The sequence below is a fragment of the Phoxinus phoxinus genome (genome assembly GCF_949152265.1).
Source record: "Phoxinus phoxinus genome assembly, chromosome: 22".
Classification (NCBI taxonomy): Eukaryota; Metazoa; Chordata; class Actinopteri; order Cypriniformes; family Leuciscidae; genus Phoxinus; species Phoxinus phoxinus.
Window position 1 is genome coordinate 8539669 of NC_136897.1, and position 7246 is coordinate 8546914.

A 7246-nucleotide genomic window follows, 5' to 3' on the forward strand; every position below is an offset into this window, starting at 1 on the left:
ATATTTGTAAATCAGTTGCGCCCCTTCTTGGATAGTAGTCTGATGTCCCACACACTGTCAGAAAGTTTATATTAATTGCATTGTGTATTCATTCAAATTATTACAAATTAGTCCCTGTCTGTTGTGTGCATGTTCCAATGTCCAATGATACACGATGTCTCTCCACACCTCATAACCTACCTCTGTTTGCAAGAGTGGAAAAGCTAATCTGACTTGTCACATGACATCAGATACGCGATTATTTTGTCGTAATCAGATCAGTTACACTGCTGATAACTGTCCCGTTTGCATGTAAATCATGTTATTTTTAAACGAGTTCATATGATTATTGCTTGCTATTAAAGACATACTTTTATTCATAGAAATGCCCACATATCAGTGAACGTATAACATAAAAATGCTTTTAACATTTAATTATGCAACACTCTTTACAGAAATATATCCTACAGTTGTATAACTGACTGCTTGCATGTAATGTAATAAAATTACCTTCCTTTCTGTATTGCAGGATTACTTTGTCCTTTTTTTTTTATCTCTACAACATCAAACTCAACAGCTCTTTTAAGAGCCAACCCTCACAAGAGCTACTAGTGAGTCGCAGCGGATCTTGCCGAGATCAGCCCTTCCCAGGTAAAGTTTCTAGAACATTTCAATCAGTATTTACTCATCAAATGCTCTCTCCTGAATCGTAAGGTAAATTATAACTGTCTTAATTTATGTTTCAAGAACAATAGTAATTGCACGAGTAAGTAGATACTTTCTTGTTTTACAGCAGAAAAGGAAGACCAGTCCTTATATCAACACAAGCTAATCGAATAAGTCCTTTGTTTCGGGTGAGGAAGGAACATCTGGTGCCCAAAGAAGACAGAAAGGTGCGCAAATCCATTGGTATGTCTTGTATTGAAACAATGCTGTAATATGTAGTACATAATTTGATGTTCACAATTTTACATTGTACAGGTTATCACTTGGTTTTTGACCAAGTGAAGCTCTTGAAACAAGTGACAGAAGAGTATGTTGTCTTGAAAAAAATCAAGCATCACTTGCAAAGGCAAAAGAGACCATGCCTTTCTTAAAGATATTTTAAAATAGGTTGCTGTTGATATGGGTAAAACATTTTTTGTTCAGTACTTAGCTTATATAATGTGCTGAAATATAATATATATATATATATATATATATATATATATGTATAAAATAAATCAATGTGTATATTATATAATGTACTGACTGCTGCTTTGTAAATTTAAATCAGGAACGGGCAACTCTGGCCCTTTTGCGTTCTCCTTTTTAAGGTTGAGAGTTTACCTCCAACCCTAATTGAGCACATATGAAAGTCTTCAGCTTTACTTATAGACAATAGGCAGGAGGGTTTGAGGTTGGAGCTAAATCTGCAGGACAGTGGACGCTAAGGGCCAGAGTAGCCCATCACTGCTTAATATATCGCAGAACATAGGCCCCGTTTACACGAAGTGAAGACACCGATATTTCCCTGCGGTTTGGCCTCTCATTTACAGAAAACGATTATTTCTATTTTGGAAAACTTTGTTTGCACGTTTGCATGTAAACTGAGAAAAACTGAGTTTTAGGCAGCGACGTCACAATATGAGACTATTTTCGGGATTCTGATTGGCTAACGTGGGCTTGAGCTTCTTGTTACACTGCCACCTACAGGTTTGGCATGCTCTGGACGGCATATACACGGGTTCGTGTGCACGATGTTATTTTTGAAAACGAAGAGGGGTGAAATGTCCGTTTATAAAAATAGCCATCCGCGTGTAAACGTAGCCATAAGCTGACCTGACTGTCCATTAAACAACTTAATTTGTATTGTTTGTGTTTTTTGCTTTACTTTCAGAGAACTGGAGAACGCCTGACAATGGGATGTTGAGACTTCTTCCTCTGGTTGAGAAAAAGCTACACCACATCAGTGATCACATCTTCTGTTCATCTGTTGTACTACAGGGTACACCTGAACAAACTGTTTAGACGAGGAAGAACAACATGAACATGACATTTACAGGGAAGAGCAAGAAACCAGTTTAGCTGTGATAATGAATAATTATTTTCCAACACAATATCAAATCTGTTTTCTGTATCATAGGTGACTGAATATGATTCTCTGGCACTCATTTTGTGGCTCAGCAGCTGTGAATGGATTAATATGATGTTAATGTATTTTTGAAGAAACATTTTTATTTATCTTGAATCTCATTGTCTTTATGCTACTTTATCAACTTTATGCTGTGTCCTCCAATAAAGTGTTGTGTAATAAAGTATGGTGAATATTGTTTATTGAAAGTGGTGTTCGGTACAGTAAATAAAAACAATATTTGAGAAATTTTAATTTCTTATTTCTTTAGTTTAGTTCATAATTTAAAAACAACTACATATAATTAATTACCATGATTCTTTTTCTTAGGACATACACATTTAGATCTGGTTAATGATATTTGGGACAAAAGTTGCAACAAAACAATGCAACAAAAGTTGCACATACTTGCATGTATAAGCTGCAACTGCAATGTTTGCAGTGAAATAAAGGGAAGCTATGTGAATAACAAGAGGCTGCAGTGGCTATCTTGCTATAAACACTTCAAGCATAATTGAAGATGATCCATGTTGATCATTCTAGTACATCTACTACTGCATTTAAAATGAAAGCATAGAGTAGACGTTACTGATGTCAGGCATATAAGCAGCAATCAGAGGGGGTGAAAAGGAAATGTAGGCACTGTTTTGTTTTGTTTGTTTTACTGAATGGTGCATTATCCCTGTGTAATAGTGTGTGTAGATCTGTGTAGATTGTACTGCACTTCCACCCCCAAGGGCCCCCCAGTAGAGCAAAAAACTGCACATTTCAAATGGCTATAACTCACAGTCCGGTTAGTGTATCAAAGAGAAAATCGGCAGGACAACTGCTTATGCTATGTTTACTAAATAATGTTGGGCCCAGTTTTCTGACATATACGGAAAGCTGGCATAAAGGTTATTTTTAAAGTGCTCACAGTAAATTATCAAATTTCAGCCTGTCCCTCATATATGTCATAAAGGTTTGCACAATGAACAAATTTAGATATCCAGTTGTCCATTAAAGATATTATGTATTTAACATTTATTGTTTCATTACTAAACGTTTTAAACTACATTACCCACATATCTCTGTCATGCTATCAATGGAACAGGAAACATTGTCCTGTAGTTCATTGAAATGTGCAGCCATGCTTAGGGTTAGGGTGGGGATCTCAGTAAAGGAGCAATTTCTCACAAAACAGAGACACTTTATCATTAACTTTATGTATAACTAACGCAATAATAACACCAAAACATACTTTGTAACATGAAGCGCCGTTTTATATGGGTTAAACGATAGTCCAATCACAGCGAGTTCTGCGATAAAGTCACAGCCAATAACAATCCAGCTGTACAGATGCGTCACACTTACTTGCCCATTTATGGTAAATGATGACAGATCTCTTCTGGTTCCGGCTGAAGGGATAGATACCTTAAATATTTCATATTTAAACCCAAACAATATTTGGGCTGTAATGTATTAATTCTAATTAAATTATAAAACTCACATTTAAAAACAAAAGACTCCTTTGTGTGGTTACCATTCAAAAACGAGATCACATGATCAATGACACAAATGTTTTTATTTGATTAGACTAATTAATAAATACATTTGAAAGATAAACTTTTAAAGATAATTACATATACTAAAGTGCTTCTAACATTTACAGTGTATGTATAGTATATCAAAGGTATATCAATTATATTCAAATAAATGTAACAAAATCACAATGAATGCACACAATTTTGAAAGCATATTCCAATATTTAATGTCAAACTGTTTAAAGACAAATGTAGTGCCAAACCTACTGCACAACAGTATAAAAATAAGTTAATTATATATAAAAAAAACAGGTATAAGATACAAGGGCAATCTATTATAGGGACATATACAGTAACGTTAAAACAAATCGCTATGATGAAGTTATATTTTTACAAACCAAGAGATGAGATTCAACTTTGTTATGTGAAAATATATTTGTTTCTTCGCTTTAAAGAACAAATAGGCAAAAACGTAAGCACAACGTTTTACACTCACCTTTAATTCTACATCCTTGTGATCATTAATCACTTTTATTGTCACTAAATGAAAGGCAACTTAAAATAGTTAATGATTATAAACGTCAGTAAGAAAATGCTTCAATAAAATACATTCACGGGTATAGCCTATTACATTTACATTAACCAGGTAGTGATGTAATGATGATACTATAGATGTAGTTATGGTGGACATTTACTATAGTGACCACTGTAATAAAAGGTTTAATGAAGCTAAATGTAAGACATTAAGTCCATCTAAATGTAAAGGTAACAAACTCAGAATAATGTCCATTATGTCAAGTGTCTCATTTCTGTAATATTCTTTCAGCACCAATAAGATTTCCATAAATATGGATTGTTTTCTAAAGGTTTTCCTGAACACTCTCAGTATCTTCAATTGTTCGGACAAACACCTGCTATACACTTGCAGAAACATACATGTGTCTATTGCATCATGAAGTCACTGCATGACTAGAACTAATGGATGGCAATGAATATGTCCTTTAGGAAAACACCTGATGCGCACTGATGCTTCTTTGATAAAGGCATTAGGCAGACATCAAGCACAGTTTATGAAGCTGAAAAGAGAAAACAAAATGCTTTAACAATATGGAAAAAAGATAAATCACTATTTTCAATATTGGTTCTGCATATATCAAAGAGATCCTGAGGAGGAGTGGGACTTCACATGAAGACTTTCAGAAACTGTGACAGAGCAAAGGGTGCACCTCGCTGGACACATCCGACGCATGCCCAAACAACACCACCCAAAGACAGTGATGAAGTGGACACCACCAGGAGGATGGAGGAGACAGGGAAGACCAAGGAAGACATGGAGACAGATGTTTCACGAAGACCTGAACAATGTCAGTGTCCCATGGGAAGATGCGGAGAACTTGGCCACGGATCGAATACGTTGGAGGACACTTGTTGCCCAATGTGCCCAGCACAGGACTTGATGATGATGTTGGGAGTTTATCCATAACTGTGGGATATATTTCTGTAAAGAGTGTTGCATAATTAAATGTTAAAAGCATTTTTATGTTATACGTTCACTGATATGTGGGCATTTCTATGAATAAAAGTATGTCTTTAATAGCAAGCAATAATCATATGAACTCGTTTAAAAATAACATGATTTATATGCAAACGGGACAGTAATCAGCAGTGTAACTGATCTGATTACGACAAAATAATCGCGTATCTGATGTCATGTGACAAGTCAGATTAGCTTTTCCACTCTTGCAAACAGAGGTAGGTTATGAGGTGTGGAGAGACATCGTGTATCATTGGACATTGGAACATGCACACAACAGACAGGGACTAATTTGTAATAATTTGAATGAATACACAATGCAATTAATATAAACTTTCTGACAGTGTGTGGGACATCAGACTACTATCCAAGAAGGGGCGCAACTGATTTACAAATATCGCGATAAATATGTACAGGAATTGAGGCAGTAGCCAATGAGCACTAGGAGTAAAAGCTGCAGGATTATGTACGAGAATACAAATATGTACTAGTATCGTACGAATTTGACAACTTGTTAAATCTTGTGAATTATTAAGACTTTGAGACTGTTCATACTGATTGGGCTATGGGTTTTGTAAGAACAGGTTTAAGAAACAACAAATGCTTGATAAAATGTTTGATTTAGGGTTAAAACCAACACATACGTACCATTGCGAATATTTGTCTTTGCAGCGGTCCGTCTCCTCCGTTTACTTGTCCTCAAACAATAATGGGCTGACTGAGTTCGAAAGGCCCTTTTGGTCTTTTCAGCTGAAAACAGAGAAAATAAAATATCATTATGTATAATATATAGGATTATTTAAAGGAAAAAGTACTGATTTTCCTTACAAATATTGGATGTTACATTATTAAGCATTAAAAGCATGGTAGGTGTTGTGGTTAATATGCATAATTTACAACAATTATCACTTTAAAACTACCAATACTGAGGTAAAAGCATGGTAAGTTTTGTGATTGCTGTCCTTTACTACCCATCACAGTAAAACTAAGGTTACTGAGGTAAAAGCATGGTTAGTGTTGTGGTTACTGTGCATTTACAATAAGTACCACATTAAAACTACCAATAGTGTGGTAAAAGCATGGTAAGTTGTGTGATTACTGTCTTTTTACTACACTTATCACAGTAAAACTAATGTTACTGTGGTAAAAGCATGGTGTTGTTTTTACTGTGCTTCTACTACACATACAACTTTGGAACTAATTGTACAACTTAAAAACCTGATATGAATATGATTAACTGATTGAAGGTCTACTCTAGGCCTACTGTATAGCACATCACGTGACAGACAGTGTTTAATCACCATAGAAACCATTTTCATAGAAAGCAATGAAACGCAAAGCCTCCGTTGAGATGACAGATATAATGCAGTGACTGAACTTGAGCTAATCTGATTAATTTCGACACACAGAAAATACATTATATCAAACATTATTAGGACAGCGTATTTACGACTACTTACCAACATCTGGCACACGTGAACTGATGCCAAATATCGCGAGGTGTTCGGAATGAGACTTCTTCACCGCGATTTCCTACTAATAAAATATATTTTTTAAATATCAATAAACAGCAAAGCAATCCAGCTTCCCTGTCAATAAGAACGAAATAATATAATTAAAATAAATACATAAACCATGATAAGATCTCGTGAATAAATGTTGATTAAACAGCTTCTCTACTGCAGCCCGATAGGCAGATAGAATCGTGCTTTGATCACGAAAGATGCTTCCCATTGAAATACATTAGTTTTAAAAAACGTGCTGGAATTACGAAAATAACGAAATAAACGTGCCCGTGCCACGAATCAATAGATTAAATTACGTGACCATATCACGAACTGCCGTGAGACTGGGTTGTATTAAACACATTATAGATATGCTTATAAATCAAGAATAACACATATATAGCTGTATCTATTAACTGATTGTTACTGTGTATTAATGCTTTATAGATTATGAATTAACTGTTTACTAATGCTTAATTAATTATTAATAGCATGCAGTTATTATAAAGTGTTACCGAAAAATGTCCTATCCCTTTAGTTGAAATCATGCTTTAAAAAAATATGTTCAGGTTGGTCCGCTAATATGCATATG

General features: G+C 34.9%; 2 long non-coding RNA genes across 2 annotated transcripts; one reads left to right on the forward strand and one right to left on the reverse strand.

Moving 5' to 3' along the window:
* Positions 1-535: 535 nt before the first annotated feature.
* LOC306990907 lies at positions 536-2008 on the forward strand. The gene is made up of 3 exons (XR_013795972.1): positions 536-630; positions 773-888; positions 1859-2008. It is a non-coding gene; the product is annotated as an uncharacterized lncRNA (long non-coding RNA).
* Positions 2009-4649: 2641 nt separating this feature from the next.
* On the reverse strand, positions 4650-6691 carry LOC306990200. The gene is made up of 3 exons (XR_013795835.1): positions 6610-6691; positions 5798-5899; positions 4650-5113 (listed from the first exon to the last, which is right to left on the reverse strand). It is a non-coding gene; the product is annotated as an uncharacterized lncRNA (long non-coding RNA).
* Between the last annotated feature and the right edge of the window lie 555 nt (positions 6692-7246).